The sequence below is a fragment of the Pristiophorus japonicus genome, chromosome 4, assembly GCF_044704955.1.
Source record: "Pristiophorus japonicus isolate sPriJap1 chromosome 4, sPriJap1.hap1, whole genome shotgun sequence".
NCBI classification, from domain to species: domain Eukaryota; kingdom Metazoa; phylum Chordata; class Chondrichthyes; family Pristiophoridae; genus Pristiophorus; species Pristiophorus japonicus.
The window spans coordinates 315,025,306-315,049,489 of record NC_091980.1 but is presented as its reverse complement, the minus strand read 5'-3'; the positions used below and the strand labels follow the sequence as shown (position 1 = coordinate 315,049,489).

At 48.0% G+C, this 24,184-nt stretch overlaps 1 long non-coding RNA gene and 1 other non-coding gene across 2 annotated transcripts; both read left to right on the top strand.

The window, feature by feature from the left end:
• The first annotated feature begins 262 nt into the window (after positions 1 to 262).
• On the top strand, positions 263 to 2,115 carry LOC139262412 (uncharacterized). The gene is made up of 2 exons (XR_011592968.1): positions 263 to 835; positions 1,792 to 2,115. It is a non-coding gene; the product is annotated as an uncharacterized lncRNA (long non-coding RNA).
• On the top strand, positions 367 to 439 carry trnat-ugu (transfer RNA threonine (anticodon UGU)). Its single transcript has one exon. It is a non-coding gene; the product is annotated as a tRNA-Thr (tRNA).
• Positions 2,116 to 24,184: the final 22,069 nt, after the last annotated feature.

Genomic DNA, 24,184 nt, shown 5'->3' with positions numbered 1-24,184 from the left:
CGCCCTCTGCTGGTGGGTAGCATACAATGCAGCGCTCGGGCGGTGACAACGCCCTCTGCTGGCGGGCGACGCACAGTGCAGCGCTCGGGTGGTGAGAGCGCCCTCTACTGGCGGGTCGGTGGCCCTGCAGCGCCCTCTGCCGGCCGAGTGCTGATGGTGCAGCGCCCCGGTTTCCTTCTGAGTAATTTAAAGCCACAAAATGAAAGTGTGGGGGCCGGGGAGTCGGGGCAAAGGGGCAGCGTTGCGGGTGGGAGGGGGGCTGTGAGTCCTGCGGCTGCAGGCGGCCCTGGATCAGCGGGGAACCCAGCCCAGCCCTGCCCGCTCTGTCAATGTGTTAGAGCGGCTCCCGGGGTCACCCAGCGCCGCGGCTCCATAGCTCAGTGGTTAGAGCACTGGTCTTGTAAACCAGGGGTCGCGAGTTCGATCCTCGCTGGGGCCTGTCCGGATTTTTACCCCACATTTGAAAACATTAAACAAAAGGATCATTTTAAATCCCCTGAAGAAATAATATTATCAGCAACCTTCAAATCCCAGCCGGGATCGGTCTTCCTGAACGTGTCCAAGTATCGGCCCCCATCGTCACTCCTTCCCAAACCCGCCACCTCTACCACCGAGAGGGACAAGGGCAGCAGGCGCATGGGAACACCACCACCTCCACGTTCCCCTCCCAGTCACACACCATCCCGACTGGGAAATATATCGGCCGTTCCTTCATCGTCGCTGGGTCACAATCCTGGAACTCCCTCCCTAACAGCACTGTGGGAGCACCTTCACCACACGGACTGCGGCGGTTCAGCATCATCGGAGTCGAGGAAGACTTGCTTCCACTCTAAAAGTGAGTTCTCAGGTGACTGGAGAGTCCAATACGGGAATTACAGTCTCTGTCACAGGTGGGTGAGGGAAAGGGGCACGGCCCAGCCCACACTGCGATACGTGCACGCACTCGGTCTGTGCAGCAGAGCTGGTCTCCAGTTACCACTGGAACAAGACTTGGCTCTGTCAAGCCCGTGTGATGGTTGGTGTGCAACGCGGCGGGGAGAAAGAGAGACACGGGGGGGAAGAGACACGGGGGGGGGAAGACTCAGGGGTGGGGAGACAGAGACACGGGGGGGGGGGAGACTCAGGGCTGGGGAGAGAGAGAGAGACATGGGGGGGAGGGTAAAGAGACATGCAGGGTGGAGGTGCAGAGAGACTCAGAGACTGGAGGAGAAAGGGGAAGCGGGAGAGGGGATCGGAGGGGAGAGAGGGAATTCAGGGAAGACGGATCATGAACCCCATTTACACCCAGATCTGATTTCACGGAAACTTCGATGTGTGTGTTACAAGGGACATCATTGGAGTGGATGAAATCCGGACACTGTCATTATTCACTTCATACTCAATAAACCTGTTAACAATCCGTGACCCACACACAATGCCCCATCGATGGTGGGGCTGGGATGAGGTCAGGAACTCGGGAGGCTTTTGCTGGGATGGAGGAGCTCTAACTTCTCTGGGTTCTGAAGTCAGAATGGCTCGAATTACATTTTGCAAAGTTTCTCAGAACTTGGGCTGGGCGGTCCCAGTTATACATTCCAGAGAAACTTCTGGGCGTGGCTTATCCTCCAACTGGCCTAATCAGCAATCAGGTCATGTGATAATGCAGAGCCAATCAGAGCATTTTCACGGTGCAAATAACTGCATCCAGTTATTGGATCCATTGGATGGTGTGACTGTGACTTTTGCTGGATGGGTGAGTTGGGAAGTTCGATCCATCTTGTAATTATTTCTTTCTTTATGTTCTTGTTGCAGGTTCCTGAAGTGGGCCTGCTGCTCAGGTGGGTATAAAAGATCCCACAGCACGATGGCGAAGAGCGGACGGGTCCTTCCGGTGTCCTGGCAAACTTTACCCACTGACCCTGCACCAGATGAACTGGTTATTGGTCCAATTGGCTGCCACGCCCCGGGCCTCTGGGACAGACACAGCTCCTCCCATTCTGTAGGAAACACCTTGGCGTGTTTTTGGAGATGTGATGAGTGGCTATATTAAACAGATCTCTTCCTCTACATGGTTTTAAAGTTTCTTTTAAACATGAATATTGTTTGATTAAATAAAAGCACAAACAGTTTTAAAAACACTTTTACCTTTATTTATTTGCATTCATGTGTTGAAATTGTTTTAACCAGTTTTGAACAGGTACAAACACTTGTAATTTGTCCCCAATCTCCCAGTCTCTCCCACTCACTCAAAGAGCACGAAATAGCTAGCATGGCAGAACCATTACACCACGATAGAGAACAGGGGGACGATTACACCCTTTTCACAACCCTCTCTCCAGGTCTCTCAGGCAGTGAGTGTGACAGACAGAGGACTCAATTATTCCCCAGAACCAGTCACATGCCCAATGGTAAATTACAGGTGGGTCTAATGGGATGGTTTGCACGGGAGGTGTTCAGCACACTCTCCGGGAGGGCTCCCAATCACTACTCTCAGCTCTCCGCAGACACAGGGCTGTGTCTTCCTCTGGACGATTCAGATCTTGGTCTCAAGGTGCACACCGTGCCGAGGGAGGAAATTCCTCTGTCCATAAGTTCGTAAGTATGGCCCAGCACGCGTTGGAATTCAAACCTCTGAACAATTGGCACAAAATCTATTTCGCCTCCATCTGAATAAAGAAGATCAAACACAATAGAGACAATTATACAATAACACACTGTGTGTTACTGGGTATAACACTCCTGTATATATTATATAATAACATTGTGTGTTACTGGGTATAACACTCCTGTATATATTATATAATAACACACTGTGTGTTACTGGGTATAACACTCCTGTATATATTATATAATAACACACTGTGTGTTACTGGGTATAACACTGTATATATTATATAATAACACACTGTGTGTTACTGGGTATAACACTCCTGTATATATTATATAATAACACATTGTGTGTTACTGGGTATAACACTCCTGTATATATTATATAATAACATTGTGTGTTACTGGGTATAACACTCCTGTATATATTATATAATAACACACTGTGTGTTACTGGGTATAACACTCCTGTATATATTATATAATAACACACTGTGTGTTACTGGGTATAACACTGTATATATTATATAATAACACACTGTGTGTTACTGGGTATAACACTCCTGTATATATTATATAATAACACATTGTGTGTTACTGGGTATAACACTTCTGTATATATTATATAATAACACACGGTGTGTTACTGGGTATAACACTCCTGTATATATTATATAATAACACATTGTGTGTTACTGGGTATAACACTCCTGTATATATTATATAATAACACACTGTGTGTTACTGGATATAACACTCCTGTATATATTATATAAAAACACACTGTGTGTTACTGGGTATAACACTCCTGTATATATTATATAATAACACACTGTGTGTTACTGGGTATAACACTCCTGTATATATTATATAATAACACACTGTGTGTTACTGGATATAACACTCCTGTATATATTATATAATAACACACCGTGTGTTACTGGGTATAACATTCCTGTATATATTATATAATAACACACTGTGTGTTACTGGGTATAACACTCCGGTATATATTATATAATAACACACTGTGTGTTACTGGGTATAACACTCCTGTATATATTATATAATAACACACTGTGTGTTACTGGATATAACACTCCTGTATATATTATATAATAACACACAGTGTGTTACTGGGTATAACACTCCTGTATATATTATATAATAACACACTGTGTTACTGGGTATAACACTCCTGTATATATTATATAATAACACACTGTGTGTTACTGGGTATAACACTCTGTATATATTATATAATAACACACTGTGTGTTACTGGATATAACACTCCTGTATATATTATATAATAACACACAGTGTGTTACTGGGTATAACACTCCTGTATATATTATATAATAACACACTGTGTTACTGGGTATAACACTCCTGTATATATTATATAATAACACACTGTGTGTTACTGGGTATAACACTCTGTATATATTATATAATAATATACTGTGTGTTACTGGGTATAACACTCTGTATATATTATATAATAACTCTGTGTGTTACTGGGTATAACACTACTGTATATTTTATATAATAACATACCGTGTGTTACTGGGTATAACACTCTGTATATATTATATAATAATACACTGTGTGTTACTGGGTATAACACTCCTGTATATATTATATAATAACACACCATGTGTTACTGGGTATAACACGCCTGTATATATTATATAATAACTCACTGTGTGTTATTGGGTATAACACTCCTGTATATATTATATAATATCACCATGTGTTATTGGGTATAACACTCTTGTATATATTATATAATAACTCTGTGTGTTACTGGGTATAACACTACTGTATATATTATATAATAACATACCGTGTGTTACTGGGTATAACCCTCTGTATATATTATATAATAACACACCGTGTGTTACTGGGTATAACACGCCTGTATATATTATATAATAACGCACCGTGTGTTACTGGGTATAACACTCCTGTATATATTATATAATAACACACCGTGTGTTACTGGGTATAACACTCCTGTATATATTATATAATAACACACTGTGTTACTGGGTGTTACACTCCTGTATATATTATATAATAACACAGTGTGTGTTACTGGGTATAACACTCCTATATATATTATATAGTAACTCTGTGTGTTACTGGGTATAACACTCCTGTATATATTATATAATATCATCGTGTGTTACTGGGTATAACACTCCTGTATATATTATATAATAACGCACCGTGTGTTACTGGGTATAACACTCCTGTATATATTACAAAATCACACATCGTGTGTTACTGGGTATAACACTCTGTATATATTATATATTAACACACTGTGTGTTACTAGGTATAACACTCCTGTATATATTATATAATAACACGCTGTGTGTTACTGGGTATAACAGTCCTGTATATATTGTATAATAACACAACGTGTGTTACGGGGTATAACACTCCTGTATATATTATATAATAACACACTGTGTGTTACTGGGTGTAACACTCCTGTATATATTATATAATAACACGCTGTGTGTTACTGGGTATAACAGTCCTGTATATATTGTATAATAACACAACGTGTGTTACGGGGTATAACACTCCTGTATATATTATATAATAACACGCTGTGTGTTACTGGGTATAACACTCCTGTATATATTATATAATAACACGCTGTGTGTTACTGGGTGTAACACTCCTGTATATATTATATAATAACACACTGTGTGTTACTGGGTATAACACTCCTGTATATATTACATAATCACATATCATGTGTTACTGGGTAAAGCACTCTGTATATATTATATAATAACACACTGTGTGTTACTGGGTATAACACTCCTGTATATATTATATAATAACACGCTGTTTGTTACTGGGTGTAACACTCCTGTATATATTATATAATAACACAACGTGTGTTACGGGGTGTAACACTCGTGTATATATTATATAATAACACACTGTGTGTTACTGGGTATAACACTCCTGTATATATTACATAATCACACACTGTGTGTTACTGGGTGTAACACTCCTGTATATATTATATAATAACACGCTGTGTGTTACTGGGTATAACAGTCCTGTATATATTGTATAATAACACAACGTGTGTTACGGGGTATAACACTCCTGTATATATTATATAATAACACGCTGTGTGTTACTGGGTATAACACTCCTGTATATATTATATAATAACACGCTGTGTGTTACTGGGTGTAACACTCCTGTATATATTATATAATAACACACTGTGTGTTACTGGGTATAACACTCCTGTATATATTACATAATCACATATCATGTGTTACTGGGTAAAGCACTCTGTATATATTATATAATAACACACTGTGTGTTACTGGGTATAACACTCCTGTATATATTATATAATAACACGCTGTTTGTTACTGGGTGTAACACTCCTGTATATATTATATAATAACACAACGTGTGTTACGGGGTGCAACACTCGTGTATATATTATATAATAACACACTGTGTGTTACTGGGTATAACACTCCTGTATATATTACATAATCACATAACATGTGTTACTGGGTAAAGCACTCTGTATATATTATATAATAACACACTGTGTGTTACTGGGTATAACACTCCTGTATATATTATATAATAACACACTGTGTGTTACTGGGTATAACACTCTTGTATATATTATATAATAACACAACGTGTGTTACTAGGTATAACACTCCTGTATATATTATATAATAACACACTGTGTTACTGGGTATAACACTCTGTATATACTATATAATAACACACTGTGTGTTACTGGGTATAACACTCCTGTATATATTATATAATAACACAACGTGCGTTACTGGGTATAACACTCCTGTATATATTATATAATAACACACTGTGTTACTGGGTATAACACTCCTGTATATATTATATAATAACACGCTGTGTGTTACTGGGTATAACACTCCTGTATATATTATATAATAACACACTGTGAGTTACTGGGTATAACACTCCTGTATATATTATATAATAACACACTGTGTTACTGGGTATAACACTCCTGTATATATTATATAATAATACACTGTGTGTTACTGTGTATAACACTCCTGTATATATTATATAATAACACACTGTGTGTTACTGGTTATAACACTCCTGTATATATTATATAATACCACACTGCGTGTGTATTGTATCGGGTTAATCACATAGGGTTAATTTTGATATTCCCGTATTTACAGTGTGTTTTCTGCTTCATGCCTCGTATAATGTTGTTGATGCAGAGAGAGAGAGAGAGACCTTGATGTGCACACCATCTTGTTTATCGGTCGATCGGCGCCTCGAGGTCTCATGCTTTGTGGAAGAATAGCTGGGGCCTTACAGATTAGGAGTTGGCCATAAGCCACATGCACCCATGTTTGTTCAATAGTATAAAGGAACAGAACTGTCCAGTAGCTCTTTGAACTTCACCTTGGACCGTGATTCGCGAGTGGTGCTGGGACCCCCAAGGCTCCTGACCAGCCGTCGTTGTGGAGTTCCCGATGGGCCGAAGGCTGTGAGCTTTGTTGCATCTATTCATACTTCTCTTTTCTTCGTAAACTGTATTATGTTCCTTTTCTCTCAGTAAATGGTGTTTTATCTTTACTGCATTTGTCTTCTCTCTTATTTAACATTCATCCAGAACCTGAACCTGGGTCTATTACTATCGATCCAAAACATTTTGGCGTAGTCGGCAGGATCTGGTAAATGTTTAAGAGAAAAGACAAGAAGCAGTCTCCTCCTGCAGGAGAGAAGTATAGAATACCAGGGTGGAGCACGAGGGATGAGGGTTTTGGCTCTCTTGCCAAGGTACTAGCCCGGTTTGGACCCCCGCAACATTGGGATACACCGTTATTGGAACAGAGCAAAGATAGAACCGTACCTCACGCGGTACTGTCTCTCCTGGAAGAAGTGGGCTTCCCACAGGAGAAAAATAGTCTCCCACAAATGGGATGGATTTTGTTGACAGCATTTAGGATGATGTGTAAACAACTTAAGGAAAGTGAGGCAGAAAACCTACAGTTAAAAACAGCTGTTAAGGTTTTGGAAAGTCAAAACTCGACTCTGCACAAGAATGGGCGGATAAAATCAATGAACAATCAGAAGCTTTAATATGCCGTCTGGCGACAGTACTAAATAAAAATAAAGTCAGACGATGGAAATGACAGATAGATCGGTCACAGATACGTGCGTTGGGAGCTGGACCCACTTGGGATCCGGCTCGCTGGGACGGAGACATCTGGTGCTCCTCTGACCCAGAATATGATGGACAGATGTAGAGGGGGGGCATCGGGAGGAAACTAAAGACCCCATACGCTCCGGGCATGGAAGCTGGACCGCTTATGACAAATAAGATGAAACAGCAAGATGGGGAACAGCCGGTAACCACTAGCGGGGTGCGTGACTTCACCACCAGTGAGTTACAAGAAATAGGGTCTCGATTTCGCCAAAAACCCCGGGAATCATTGTCAGAATGGCTAACCCGGATTTGGGACCAGGGAGCATCAGGCGTAATACTTAACCCCGAAGAGTTAACAAAAATGGGGACTATGACTACGGACCACCATATCACAGCAGTAGTACAGAATGTCCAGGGCACAGGTTCGCTATGGGACATGGTTACTATAGGGGTCCGGCAAAAATATCCCTCTGCCGTTGATTGGGAAGGGGAGGTAAAACCTTGGAATACTATGGCGGAGGGTGCAATACAGTTGTACAACATGGCAACACAGGGAGGATTATATCACCAACCATATGGGGGGCCAGATCAGGAGCTCTTTACGGCAGGAATGCAGAGCAGGCTGATGAAGAGTGGCCCTCCTATGATGAGGGGTGTGCTACTCACATTATTGGGACCAGCCCAAGGGCAGCGGGTGGGGTATGCTTGCCTATTGTTAGGACAGTTAGAGGATGCAGAAGATAGTGTGCGAGAGTCGAGAACGGCTAATGTAGAGGGGGATCGGGACCAGCGACAAGGTTCGACCTCTGGGAAAGGTACAGGGTCAGGAAAGATTAAAAAAAAGAATTACACGGAGGGACATGTTCGCGGCTTTACTGAAGGCAGGGGTCCCCAAGGAAAAATTGATGGAATCCCAACAGGAGCGATGTGGAAGCAACACTGCGTCCCGGGAACAGGGAAGGGTAAAAGGAGGGAGGTAAGGGAGACTAAGTCGGATAGCGATAAGTCTGCGGATGCGGAGAAACCGCCTCCCGCTAGCCTATACCCCAATGTAGAAGAGCTGTGGAAGGCTAGTAATCCCCTCGACTAGGCGTGTGACTGGAATCCAGGAGTACTCTCCGTTCGAACCACATCAACCCAAGCTCCCGGGGACCTGAGGCCACACATTCCGATACATTGGTGGGTGGGGAGGTGGGGGGGGATCATACAAAGAGATGTTGCTTTACTAGACACAGGGGCAGAAGTTACTATTATCCATGGAAATCCTAGGAAACACACAGGGACCCGTATGATGATTAATGGGTTCGGAGGGGCAGAAACGCCCGCTGTGCGAACAACTATCAGAATGACGTTGGGAAATGGGCCCCGCGCTGGGTAACGGTCTTAATATCGGCAGTTAAGGAATATATTATTGGGATGGACCTTTTAAAGGGAACCACACACAATACCCCGTTCGGGCGATTCTCATTCGGGATACGGGCGATCACTGTGATTGCAGGGGAAGCAAAGTGGGAACCAGTGGTAATACCACGGCCATCGCGTATAGTGACTATGAAACAGTACCGAATACCTGGGGGACACAAAGAAATAGGGGAAACCATACAAGGGCTCTTGGAGGCGGGTATCATTAGACATGCAGTGTCCCCCTACAATAGCCCTGTTTGGCCTGTGCAGAAACCCGATAAAAGTTGCAGGATGACTGTGGACTACCGACAACTGAACAAATTTTCCCACTCCCCTGGCAACTGCTGTCCCAGATGTAGTAACTATAACAGAGCGGCTGTCTGAAGAAGGTGCGGAGTGGTATGCGGTGATCGACCTGGCCAATGCCTTTTTCTCCATTCCAATAGCGGAAGAATCCCAGGACCAGTTTGCATTCACTTGGGAAGGGAGGCAATACACGTTTAAATGCCTACCTCAAGGTTACCTACATAGCCCTACCCTATGCCACGGATTGGTGGCCCGGGACCTGGACATGTGCACGTTGGCTCCTAATGTCTCACTGGCACACTACATCGATGATATACTAATAAGGGGTCCCACCAAGGCAGTGGTGTCAGAAGCCCTAGCTACTTTAGTCCAACACATGCGAGACAGGGGCTGGGAGATAAATCCGAAGAAGGTGCAGGGCCCTAGCCAGACTGTCCAGTTTCTGGGGATCCAATAGTCTCGGAGTGAGCGCATCATACCCGAGCCTGTGAAGAATAAAATTCAAAAAATGGCCACCCCCACGAATAAAACTGAGACACACGGTTTGTGGGACTACTGGGTTACTGGAGGAGACACATACCTCACCTCACGATGTTATTAAAACCGCTGTATGCCGTAACACGAAAAAAAGCCCACTTCGAATGGGGAAAGGAACAGGTGGCTTTTGATGCAGCCAAAGAAGCCGTAACTCAAGCTTTACCCCTAGCCCGGCGAGTGTCTGGGCAGCCTGTTGAGCTCCAGGTATCCGTTACCAATGATACTGCAGTATGGAGTTTGTGGCAGGTTCCACATGGCTCTCGTGTACCGTTAGGGTCTGGTCTAGAAAATTGACAGATGCTGCTACTCGTTACACTCCATTTGAGAAACAATTATTAGCATGTTATTGGGCCCTAACAGAAACAGAAGGACAGACAGGGGATGACAAAGTCAGTTTAAGCCCAGACCTACCCATATTATCCTGGGTTCTCTCAGAAAATGAGACACACAAGGTCGGGCGAGAGCAGCAAAGCTCCATAGTGCGCTGGAAATGGTATATCGCAGACAGAGCAAGTAAAGGGAAAGAAGGAATCACCCGACTACATGAGCATGTGGCTGAATACCCACAAACAGCTGAGAGTGAACTTACGCAGTCGTCTGTCAGTTTAACCAAAGAGTCACCGATCTCCTGGGGCGTGTCTTTTGAACAGTGAACACCTGAAGAGCGTAGCCATGCCTGGTTCACAGATGGCTCAGCGGTCTGGCGAAACAGCCTTCGGTGATGGTGAGCCCCTGCCTTCAGTCCAAACACCCAGACAATTGTGCATGACGAGGGCGTGGGAGGCTCCAGCCAGCTAGCAGAACTAGCAGCTGTAGTCCTTGCGTTAGGAGAGGAACAGCAACAAGTACACATATATACTGACTCATGGGCAGTAGCCAATGGCATGGCGAGCTGGAGGCGAAACCAGCATGAACATAACTGGCAAATAACTGGGAAAGACTTGTGGGGAAAGCACCTGTGGGAACAAATATGGTCCAAAGCCCAGAAGATGAAAATAACTGTATATCATGTGGACGCTCACATGAAAAACACTTCAAAGATCTCTGAATATAATAACACCGTTGATAATATAGCCCGGGTACGGGCTGTCAAAGAGGCGGAAGAGGAAGAATATGGCATAGGCCAGTGGGCCCACCACAAATCTGGACATTTGGTTATTCAGGGTACGATACAATGGGCACAAAATAGGGGGATACATTTGATTACGGACGGTGTTAAACAGATCATAAACACCTGTGAAATTTGTCAAAAGGTGAAGCATTTCCCCGACAACGACAACCCGGTGCCCATATTAAGAGAGGGACTCAACCAGCACAAATATGGCAAGTTGATTATGTAGGACCTTTACCATTGCAACAACGGTTCCAATATTTGCTCACTGCTGTTGATACCTATTCTGGACTTTTGATAGCTTATCCAGTGACTAAAGCGAATCAACAAAGTACGATTAAGGGACTGGAGAATTTAATCACATACTCCGGTGAGCCAGCAGAAGTATAGTCCGATAATGGATCGTACTTCACAGGTCAAACAGTACAACAGTGGGCGGTAGACAACGGGATCTATTGGATGTTCCACATACCTTACTATCCGCAAGTTGCAGGGTTAATAGAACGCATGAGTGGACTACTTAAGCAACAGATTAAAATATTAACTCCCACTAACATATTGCAAGGGTGGTTAAAGGTCTTATCACAAGCAGTGCACAATCTGAATCACCGACCATTGCGGGGGGAGCTCCCATAAGTCACATGTTAGGCAAAGTTAGTGTCCCTACTATTGAAAAAGGAAATCAGACTCAGGACACAGTTTGTGAAGGAGGAAAAGTGTGGGTGCAGTACCCCGAGAAACCCTTACAAGCAGGGGAAATCTTAGTGAAAGGAGAAGGAAACACTTATTGGGTGCTCCTGACTGGTCAAGATATTCCTCTCTGTGTTGACAAGGGTAAATTGACTAAACAGGGCTGAATTAATATACTTATGCTTCCTCCCACAGGAATTCTGCCCAAAATGGCGACTTACCAACTCTTGCTGGCCAGTCTCTGTGTCTCGTTATCTGTGAGTGTGCTACTTCGATCCTCAAACACAGCATGGGATGGCTGTATAGGGTGGCGGTTAGCTAATACTGATCGTACGCAAGACAATTTTACCTGTCCTTCCAGGCAAGCCTGCACTATAGGACACTGAAGCGTGCGGGTACTGGGGAGGCCCAGGGCAGGTGCTATTAACAGTCAGCACGGGGGCCAACATCACGTTATCAATCAAGTGGCAAAAAGATATGACAATGATATGCAATGTGCACTCCAATGTGATGTTATTGCACAATGTCACATGGTTAAGGAGTTGGGCCCGCAGCATTACGTCAAGCAATGGCACTATGTCAGGCGAAATTAAGTTAAATGTGTCTCTATGGTATGGATGTACAAATGCCTCCGTAATCACTGGTAGGGTAATTATGGGCCTCTTTTGGTCAATGCGTGTAGTTAAACATTCTCAGAGCCCCATGGATCATTTGCAACAACTACACTCTACATGTACACCTGTGCTTACACCCCACCCATATTAAATCTCACACTACACGTCCGGTATGGGGACAAGCCGTCTGACACTTGTAATATAACAACAATTAAAGCTAATCTGAAAACGTCAGTGAGACAAAGGCGTGATATATTAGCCACAATATTAGGAGGCGTAGGAACAGGAATAGGAGCATTAAACTCTATGGATATCGAGACCTTACAAAACAAAATACAAAAGGTGGGGAGACTCACTGGAGATGCAATTCGATTGCGAAATGCATGGGACAGAGGTCTCACAGGACAGATGTTTTCTAGTTGGCTGTCAGACGTAATGCGATGGGAACACAGATAAAACTACTCAAGAGATTGGGAGTGTCACCAGGCGACAACAAGAATTAGGTCATTACACACAATGCATGTTTGAAGAAGTAACTCGACAGCTATTAAGGGCCGAGTTAGAACGTATTGCCATGTCAGGGCATGCAAATAGTTGGAGCAAAATATTCCACTTCAGCAATAGAAATCTAGGGGTAAAACCTGATATTCAACATACACATTGTGATGACCAGGGGTGTAACTTTATTATGGGAATAGTCAATATCACAAAAACCAACATTTGGTGCCAGTTTATAGTGCTTCCCCACCTGTCTGGCCAAAATCTGTGGGTACCCGAGTTCAAGGGTGGATGGATTTGTCATGTATCTTACATTATTATATATAACTGTATCCTAACATGCTATACATGACTGTAATAAGATATGACCTGTAACCACCAGCATACCTTACCACCAGGGGTGCACTTGCAAGAGACAGGTATATAAGGACAGGTGTCAGGCAAGTGCAGCATTCCAGAGCTGTGAAATAAAGGTGCAGGTCCAGAGTGACCTTGACTTCACTACATGCCTCGTGTGAATCTGTACTGAGTGGACAGGACTTTACAGGACTGGTACGATTTCTTTGGTATAGGTCCTTAGTGTGGTGTCGACCCTTGTGAGTTTTGGTCTGTCTCTCTTATGCGGCCACAATTGTTCAAATTGTTGAGCGCCCATGAGAGATTGACTCGCTCCCGTATCCAGCTCCATGTTGACAGATATCCCGTTGAGTAGGACTCTCATCATTATAGGAGGCGTCCTGTTGTAGGAGCAGTGGCCATTGATCGTGTTGACCCGCTGTACATCGGTGTCCTGGCTACTGTCCCCACCATCTTCTGGTCCGCTTTCTGACCCATCCGATTTGTATACCAGCCGAGCTGCCGTTTTTTTGCACATGTGGGCCAAATGCCCTGTATATTCACAATTTCTGCAAACAGCCTGCTGAAATCGACATCCCCTTGACGAGTGCCCACCCCCACACCTCCAGCACAGACCTGTTCTATTGTTTAAAGTGTTCCCAAAGAATGAGCTGCGTCTGGCTGATCTCTCTTGAGCTTCTCTCAGTTTGTAGTTAATTGCTCGCATTGTGGGTTGATGAGGTGTGAACGGCCGTTCCTGTGGCCCTTGATGACTTCTGCCTGCTGTCGAGAACCTGTTCTCCCGGTTTTATCTGTGTGTGGGGGTAGCAGCTTGTTTAGTGCTGTGAACTTCTTGTTCCAATATTTCGTTAGTTGTCGTACCTGCATTGTAAATCAACCTCGTTTCTTCTTCCCCTACCAAGAATGTCTGTGCAACCAGTGCTGCTGCCTCTAAGGTCAGGTTCTTGGTCTCTATGAGCTTTCGGAATATGCCTGCGTGGCTTATTCCTTCAATGAAAAAGTCTCTCAGCATTTCTCTCCTCAGTTCATCGGAGAACTCACATAAACTAGCCAACCTCCGAAGTTCCGCCACGAAGTCGGGTATGCTCTGGCCCACACAGCGTCTGTAGTTGTAGAACCTGTGTCTGGCCATGTGTAGGCTGCTCGCTGGCTTCAGGTGGTCTCTTACCAGTGTGCTCAATTCTTCAAACGACTTGCTTGCTGGTTTCTCGGGTGCCAACAGATCCTTCATTAAAGCGTATGTTTTCGAACCACAGCTGGTCAAGAGATGGGCTCTTCTCTTGTCTGCCTTATCGTCGCCTAACCAGTCTTTGGTTACAAAGCTTTGCTTCCCCCAGTTAGTGTTTCTCTCTCTCTCTCTCTCCCAGTTAGTGTTTCTCTCTCTCTCTCTCTCTCTCTCCCAGTTAGTGTTTCTCTCTCTCTCTCTCTCTCTTTCTCTCCCCGTTAGTGTTTCTCTCTCTCTCCCCGTTAGTGTTTCTCTCTCTCTCTCCCCGTTAGTGTTCCTCTCTCTCTCTCTCTCTCCCCCCCAGTTAGTGTTTCTCTCTCTCTCTCTCTCTCTCCCAGTTAGTGTTTCTCTCTCACTCTCCCCCAGTTAGTATTTTTCTCTCTCTCTCTCCCAGTTAGTGTTTCTCTCTCTCTCCCCCAGTTAGTGTCTCTCTCTCTCTCTCTCTCTCTATCCCAGTTAGTGTTTCTCTCTCTCTCACTCTCCCCCAGTTAGTGTTTCTCTCTCTCTCTCTCTCTCCCCCAGTTAGTGTTTCTCTCTCTCTCTCCCCCCCAGTTAGTGTTTCTCTCTCTCTCTCTCTCTCTCTCTCTCCCAGTTAGTGTTTCTCTCTCTCTCTCTCTCTCTCCCCCAGTTAGTGTTTCTCTCTCTCTCTCTCTCTCCCCCCCAGTTAGTGTTTCTCTCTCTCTCTCTCTCTCTCCCAGTTAGTGTTTCTCTCTCTCTCTCTCTCTCTCTCCCCCAGTTAGTGTTTCTCTCTGTGGTGTATGTAGCACACAAATCACTGACTCCACACGGTCTGGTGTAAGTCTAACTGCTGTGACCTTCGTCCTTTATTGTTCAGCTCCAGAGTGCCTCCCAGGTGTGGTGGTCATCCTTATATAGTCCTTGTTACAGGTACTACCAGGGTTTCCCACTGCAGCGCCCTCTGTGGTGTGGCATAGTACTTACATTACATTTAAGGTACTGGGACGATACACACATCATTACATAACATCACCTTCCCCCCCCACCTGGACGCAGGACAACGATACACACATCATTACATAACATCACACTTGTCCAACGGAAGGCAGGTGGGCATAGACAGTGCGTTAGTATGGTACATATTATTTGGTACATTAACTGGTTATTGACTGGTAGCGGAACCTTGATTTCCTTGTTAGCCGTTATCATTAATTGTACTTCATACATTATTTTACACAAATACAGTGGCCATTCAGCATAAAAAAAGAAATTCTTATTATAAATTCACTATCCCACATTAACATAGCTTATTTTAGACTCGCTCTGCCAATCAGAAGTCCTTTGTGGGGACCACCTCTTTGTAAGGCCCTTTTAAGACTCCCGGGTGCATTTCCTCTTTAAGGCACCATCTTTGATGCAGGAGGATTCCACGAGGCTTCTCCTTGGGCGCCGCCATCTTTGATGCTCTGCAGCTCCGACACGATGCCGCCGCCATCTACTTCTCCGCCGCTCCGGATGCCCTCCGCCGCCGCAGCCTCCGCTGCCACCTGACTAGCCGCGTCCCCCGCGGCCTCCGTAGCGGCCTCCCCTGCGGCTGCCATGGCCGCCGACCTCCAGCTGCTGCCGCCGCCCGACACTACCAGCTCCTCGGCGGGGCCCTTCCGAACCGCCGGCCCCTGGATCCCTCAGCGCCCCTCCCCCACTAGGCCCTTCTGTGCAGGGCTGCTCGTCTGTGGGGGCTGGGGCTGCAGGGCCTCTGGGGCCTGAGGTCCGGGCCTGGGGCTTGCCTGTGGGGGCTGGGGCTGCAGGGTCTCTGGGGCCTGAGGTCCGGGCCTGGGGCTCGTCTGTGGGGGCTGGGGCTGCAGGGTCTCTGGGGCCTGAGGTCCGGGCCTGGGGCTCGTCTGTGGGGGCTGGGGCTGCAGGGTCTCTGGGGCCTGAGGTCCGGGCCTGGGGCTTGCCTGTGGGGGCTGGGGCTGCAGGGTCTCTGTGTGAGGCCCGGGCCTGGGGCTTGCCTGTGGGGGCTGGGGCTGCAGGGTCTCTGGGGCCTGAGGTCCGGGCCTGGGGCTTGCCTGTGGGGGCTGGGGCTGCAGGGTCTCTGTGTGAGGCCCGGGCCTGGGGCTTGCCTGTGGGGGCTGGGGCTGCAGGGTCTCTGGGGCCTGAGGTCCGGGCCTGGGGCTCGTCTGTGGGGGCTGGGGCTGCAGGGTCTCTGTGTGAGGCCCGGGCCTGGGGCTTGCCTGTGGGGGCTGGGGCTGCAGGGTCTCTGTGTCAGGCCCGGGCCTGGAGCTTGCCTGTGGGGGCTGGGGCTGCAGGGACTCTGTGTGAGGCCCGGGCCTGGGGCTTGCCTGTGGGGGCTGGGGCTGCAGGGTCTCTGTGTGAGGCCCGGGCCTGGAGCTTGCCTGTGGGGGCTGGGGCTGCAGGGCCTCTGGGGCCTGAGGTCCGGGCCTGGGGCTTGCCTGTGGGGGCTGGGGCTGCAGGCTCTCTGTGTGAGGCCCGGGCCTGGGGCTTGCCTGTGGGGATTGAGGCTGCAGGGTCTCTGTGTGAGGTCAGGGCCTGGGGTTTGTCTGTGGGGGCTGGGGCTGCAGGGTCTCTGGGGCCTGAGGTCCGGGCCTGAGACTTGCCTGTGGGGATTGAGGCTGCAGGGTCTCTGTGTGAGGTCCGGGCCTGGGACTTGCCTGTGGGGATTGAGGCTGCAGGGTCTCTGTGTGAGGCCCGGGCCTGGGGCTTGCCTGTGGGGATTGAGGCTGCAGGGTCTCTGTGTGAGGCCCGGGCCTGGGACTTGCCTGTGGGGATTGAGGCTGCAGGGTCTCTGTGTGAGGCCCGGGCCTGGGACTTGCCTGTGGGGGCTGGGGCTGCAGGGTCTCTGGGGCCTGAGGTCCGGGCCTGGGGCTTGCCTGTGGGGGCTGGGGCTGCAGGGTCTCTGGGGCCTGAGGTCCGGGCCTGGGGCTCGTCTGTGGGGGCTGGGGCTGCAGGGTCTCTGTGTGAGGCCCGGGCCTGGGGCTTGCCTGTGGGGGCTGGGGCTGCAGGGTCTCTGTGTGAGGCCCGGGCCTGGAGCTTGCCTGTGGGGGCTGGGGCTGCAGGGTCTCTGTGTGAGGCCCGGGCCTGGGGCTTGCCTGTGGGGGCTGGGGCTGCAGGGTCTCTGTGTGAGGCCCGGGCCTGGAGCTTGCCTGTGGGGGCTGGGGCTGCAGGGCCTCTGGGGCCTGAGGTCCGGGCCTGGGGCTTGCCTGTGGGGGCTGGGGCTGCAGGCTCTCTGTGTGAGGCCCGGGCCTGGGGCTTGCCTGTGGGGATTGAGGCTCCAGGGTCTCTGTGTGAGGTCAGGGCCTGGGGCTTGTCTGTGGGGGCTGGGGCTGCAGGGTCTCTGGGGCCTGAGGTCCGGGCCTGAGACTTGCCTGTGGGGATTGAGGCTGCAGGGTCTCTGTGTGAGGTCCGGGCCTGGGACTTGCCTGTGGGGATTGAGGCTGCAGGGTCTCTGTGTGAGGTCCGGGCCTGGGACTTGCCTGTGGGGGGGCTGGGGCTGCAGGATCTCTGTGTGAGGCCCGGGCCTGGGACTTGCCTGTGGGGGGGCTGGGGCTGCAGGGTCTCTGTGTGAGGCCCGGGCCTGGGACTTGCTTGTGGGGATTGAGGCTGAAGGGTCTCTGTGTGAGGCCCGGGCCTGGGGCTTGCCTGTGGAGATTGAGGCTGCAGGGTCTCTGTGTGAGGCCCGGGCCTGGGACTTGCCTGTGGGGATTGAGGCTGCAGGGTCTCTGTGTGAGGCCCGGGCCTGGGACTTGCCTGTGGGGGCTGGGGCTGCAGGGTCTCTGGGGCCTGAGGCCCGGGCCTGAGACTTGCCTGTGGTTGGAGTGAGGCTGCAGGGTCTCTGTGTGAGGCCCGGGCCTGGGACTTGCCTGTGGGGGCTGGGGCTGCAGGGTCTCTGGGGCCTGAGGTCCGGGCCTGAGACTTGCCTGTGGTTGGAGTGAGGATGCAGCTCCAGCTCGGTCGGCGCTGCTCTCTGGGAACCCGGGACACGGCAGCACCCCGGGGAGCAGCAGCCTGTGGAGGAATGAAGTCTTCCCAGCTCCCATGGACCGTCCCCATCCACCTCCGGCCGAGGAGTGTCGGCCCATCGCCTGCAATGACCCACAGAGGTAAAGCGTGCGCCTCGTCCCCGTGGGATACCTGCACCATCGCTCTGCCAAGAACAGGTATCAGTTCCCTGGTGTAGGTACACAGCTTCGCCGTGACCGGGACCAGCTTGGGTCGTGCAGCTGGGTTAATCCACAGTTTATCAAAAGTTCTCCGACTCATCAACGACGGACCCGAGCCCGTGTCCACTTCCATACTCACTGGGACTCCGTCGATTTTTACTTCACTTATCACTGGGGGCGAATCATCGGTACACGTATATAGTCCAAGCACCTCATCATCTTCTACCTGCTCCTCGCTGAACAGTGGATCATCCCCCATCTCCTCAGCCACACGGTGAGTCCGATTTCTTTTACACATACGCTGAAGGTGGCCTTTAACGTGGCAGGTATTGCACGTATACTCTGCAAACCTGCACCGGTGAGCCCCATGGCTTCCTCCACAGCGCCAGCATGGTGCTGCTTGATTGGCCCCCCTCAGCGGACTCTGAGTTCCAGGACCCTGAGGTCCGTGCTCTCTGCCCCGGGCAGAGCCACGTTCTGCAGTTTTGTCCGTGGTAGGTGCTATCCTGTGGACAGTGCCTGCCGGGTTCGAGACTGTGTGGATCATTTGCTTGGTGCTGCAAGTCGAGGTCATATGTGCCCGGCTGATGGCGATGGCCTTTGTCAGAGTGACTGTGGGTTCCGTGGCCAGCAGCTTGTGAAGGAGGCCCTCGTGGCCAATCCCCATAACGAAAACGTCCCGCAAAGCCTCGTCAAGGTTTGCCCCAAAATCACACGGCGCCCCGAGTCTCCTGAGGTCCGCAGCATATTTGGTGACATCCTAGCCCTCAGATCTGCAGTGATGGTAAAATTTGTATCTGGCCGTGACGATGCTCTCCTTCGGTTTCAACTGGTCACGAATGAGTTCAGTCAGCTCCTCGTATGACTTGTCCCTGGCGCTCCCGGGTGCCAGCAAATCCCTGACGAGACAGTAAACCTCATCTCCACAACTGGAGAGCAATATCGCCTTACGCTTATCTCTCATTGCGTATGTGTCCTCCGTCAGGTCATTTGCTGTGAAGTAGTACTCGAGCCTTTCCGTAAAGGCCTCCCAATCATTGCCCACGGTAAAATCCTTTAGCGAGCCCAGAGTAGCCATGGTTGCGTGGAGTTCGTCCGCTTCCTCGTCGCCAATGTGGTGTATGTAGCACACAAATCACTGACTCCACACGGTCTGGTGTAAGTCTAACTGCTGTGACCTTCATCCTTTATTGTTCAGCTCCAGAGTGCCTCTCAGGTGTGGTAGTCAGCCTTATATAGTCCTTGTTACAGGTACTACCAGGGTTTCCCACCGCAGTGCCCTCTGTGGTGTGGCATAGTACTTATAATACATTTAAGGTACTGGGACAATACACACATCATGAAATAACACTCTCTCTCTCCCAGTTAGTGTTTCTCTCTCTCTCTCTCTCTCTCTCTCCCCCAGTTAGTGTTTCTCTCTCTCTCTCTCTCTCTCTCCCCCAGTTAGTGTTTCTCTCTCTCTCTCCCAGTTACTGTTTCTCTCTCTTTCTCTTCCCCAGTTAGTGTTTCTCTCTCTCTCTCCCAGTTAGTGTTTCTCTCTCTCTCTCTCTCTCTCTCTCCCCCAGTTAGTGTTTCTCTCTCTCTATCTCGCCCAGTTAGTGTTTCTCTCTCTCTCTCTCTCTCTCCCAGTTAGTGTTTCTTTCTCTCTCTCTCTCTCTCTCCCCCAGTTAGTGTTTCTCTCTCTCTATCTCTCCCAGTTAGTGATTCTCTCTCTCTCCCTCTCTCTCCCCCAGTTAGTGTTTCTCTTTCTCTCTGCCCCAGGTAGTGTCTCTCTCTCTCTCTCTCTCTCTCTCTCCCCCAGTTAGTGTTTCTCTCTCTCTCTCTCTCCCAGTTAGTGATTCTCTCTCTCTCTCTCTCTCTCTCCCCCAGTTAGTGTTTCTCTCTCTCTCTCCCCCAGTTAGTGTTTCTCTCTCTCTCTCCCAGTTAGTGTTTCTCTCTCTTTCTCTTCCCCAGTTAGTGTTTCTCTCTCTCTCTCTCTCTCTCTCTCTCTCCCAGTTAGTGTTTCTCTCTCTCTCTCTCCCCAGTTAGTGTTTCTCTCTCTCTCTCTCTCCCAGTTAGTGTTTCTTTCTCTCTCTCTCTCTCTCCCTCTCCCCAGTTAGTGTCTCTCTCTCTCTCTCTCTCTCTCCCAGTTAGTGTTTCTTTCTCTCTCTCTCTCTCTCTATCTCCCAGTTAGTGTCTCTCTCTCTCTCTCCCCCAGTTAGTGTTTCTTTCTCTCTCTCTCTCTCTCGCTCTCCCAGTTAGTGTTTCTTTCTCTCTCTTTCGCTCTCTCTCTCAGTTAGTGTTTCTCTCTCTCTCTCCCCCAGTTAGAAACAAAGAAACATAGAAACATAGAAAATAGGTGCAGGAGTAGGCCATTCAGCCCTTCTAGCCTGCACCGCCATTCAATGAGTTCATGGCTGAACATGCAACTTCAGTACCCCCTTCCTGCTTTCTCGCCATACCCCTTGATCCCCCGAGTAGTAAGGACTTCATCGAACTCCCTTTTGAATATATTTAGTGAATTGGTCTCAACTACTTTCTGTGGTAGAGAATTCCACAGGTTCACCACTCTCTGGGTGAAGAAGTTTCTCCTCATCTCGGTCCTAAATGGCTTACCCCTTATCCTTAGACTGTGTCCCCTGGTTCTGGACTTCCCCAACATTGGGAACATTCTTCCTGCATCTAACCTGTCTAAACCCGTCAGAATTTTAAACGTTTCTATGAGGTCCCCTCTCATTCTTCTGAACTCCAGTGAATACAAGCCCTGTTGATCCAGTCTTTCTTGATAGGTCAGTCCCACCATCCCGGGAATCAGTCTGGTGAATCTTCGCTGCACTCCCTCAATAGCAAGAATGTCCTTCCTCAAGTTAGGAGACCAAAACTGTACACAATACTCCAGGTGTGGCCTCACCAAGGCCCTGTACAACTGTAGCAACACCTCGCTGCCCCTGTACTCAAATCCCCTCGCTATGAAGGCCAACATGCCATTTGCTTTCTTAACCGCCTGCTGTACCTGCATGCCAACCTTCAATCACTGACTTAGTGTCATCCGCAAATTTGGAGATACTACATTTAATCCCCTCATCTAAATCATTAATGTACAATGTAAACAGCTGGGGCCCCAGCACAGAACCTTGCGGTACCCCACTAGTCACTGCCTGCCATTCTGAAAAGTCCCCATTTACTCCTACTCTTTGCTTCCTGTCTGACAACCAGTTCTCAATCCATGTCAGTACACTACCCCCAATCCCATGTGCTTTAACTTTGCACATTAATCTCTTGTGTGGGACCTTGTCGAAAGCCTTCTGAAAGTCCAAATATACCACATCAACTGGTTCTCCCTTGTCCACTTTACTGGAAACATCCTCAAAAAATTCCAGAAGATTTGTCAAGCATGATTTCCCTTTCACAAATCCATGCTGACTTGGACCTATCATGTCACCTTTTTCCAAATGCGCTGCTATGACATCCTTAATAATTGATTCCATCATTTTACCCACTACTGAGGTCAGGCTGACCGGTCTATAATTCCCTGCTTTCTCTCTCCCTCCTTTTTTAAAAAGTGGGGTTACATTGGCTACCCTCCACTCGATAGGAACTGATCCAGAGACAATGGAATGTTGGAAAATGACTGTCAATGCATCCGCTATTTCCAAGGCCACCTCCTTAAGTACTCTGGGATGCAGTCCATCAGGCCCTGGGGATTTATCGGCCTTCAATCCCATCAATTTCCCCCACACAATTTCCCGACTAATAAAGATTTCCCTCAGTTCCTCCTCCTTACTAGACCCTCTGACCCCTTTTATATCCGGAAGGTTGTTTGTGTCCTCCTTAGTGAATACCGAACCAAAGTACTTGTTCAATTGGTCTGCCATTTCTTTGTTCCCTGTTATGACTTCCCCTGATTCTAACTGCAGGGGACCTACGTTTGTCTTTACTAACCTTTTTCTCTTTACATATCTACAGAAACTTTTGCAATCCGCCTTAATGTTCCCTGCAAGCTTCTTCTCGTACTCTATTTTCCCTACCCTAATCAAACCCTTTGTCCTCCTCTGCTGAGTTCTAAATTTCTCCCAGTCTCCGGGTTCACTGCTATTTCTGGACAATTTGTATGCCACTTCCTTGGCTTTAATACTATCCCTGATTTCCCTAGATAACCATGGTTGAGCCACCTTCCCTTTTTTATTTTTACGCCAGACAGGAATGTACAATTGTTGTAGTTCATCCATGCGGTCTCTAAATGTCTGCCATTGTCCATCCACAGTCAACCCCTTAAGTATCATTCGCCAATCTATCCTAGCCAATTCACGCCTCATACCTTCAAAGTTACCCTTCTTTAAGTTCTGGACCATGGTCTCTGAATTAACTGTTTCATTCTCCATCCTAATGCAGAATTCCACCATATTATGGTCACTCATCCCCAAGGGGCCTCGCACAACGAGATTGCTAATTAATCCTCTCTCATTACACAACACCCAGTCTAAGATGGTCTCCCCCCTTGTTGGTTCCTCGACATATTGGTCTAGAAAACCATCCTTTATGCACTCCAGGAAATCCTCCTCCACCGTATTGCTTCCAGTTTGGCTAGCCCAATCTATGTGCATAGTAAAGTCACCCATTATAACTGCTGCACCTTTATTGCATGCACCCCTAATTTCCTGTTTGATGCCCTCCCCAACATCACTACTACTGTTTGGAGGTCTGTATACAACTCCCACTAACGTTTTTTGCCCTTTGGTGTTCTGCAGCTCTACCCATATAGATTCCACATCATCCAAGCTAATGTCCTTCCTAACTATTGCATTAATCTCCTCTTTAACCAGCAATGTTACCCCACCTCCTTTTCCTTTTATTCTATCCTTCCTGAATGTTGAATACCCCTGGATGTTGAGTTCCCAGCCCTGATCATCCTGGAGCCACGTCTCTGTAATCCCAATCACATCATATTTGTTAACATCTATTTGCACAGTTAATTCATCCACCTTATTACGGATACTCCTTGCATTAAGACACAAAGCCTTCAGGCTTGTTTTTTTAACACCCTTTGTCCTTTTAGAATTTTGCTGTACAGTGGCCCTTTTTGTTCTTTGTCTTGGGTTTCTCTGCCCTCCACTTTTCCTCATCTCTTTTCTGTCTTTTGCTTTTGCCTCCCTTTTGTTTCCCTCTGTCTCCCTGCATTGGTTCCCATCCCCCTGCCATATTAGTTTAACTCCTCCCCAACAGCACTAGCAAACACTCCCCCTCGGACATTGGTTCCGGTCCTGGCCAGGTGCAGACCGTCTGGTTTGTACTGGTCCCACCTCCCCCAGAACCGGTTCCAATGCCCCAGGAATTTGAACCCTCCCTGCTGCACCACTGCTCAAGCCACGTATTCATCTGCGCTATCCTGCGATTCCTACTCTGACTAGCACGTGGCACTGGTAGCAATCCCGAGATTACTACTTTTGAGGTCGTCCTTTTCAATTTAGCTCCTAGCTCCTTAAATTCGCCTCGAAGGACCTCATCCCTTTTTTTACCT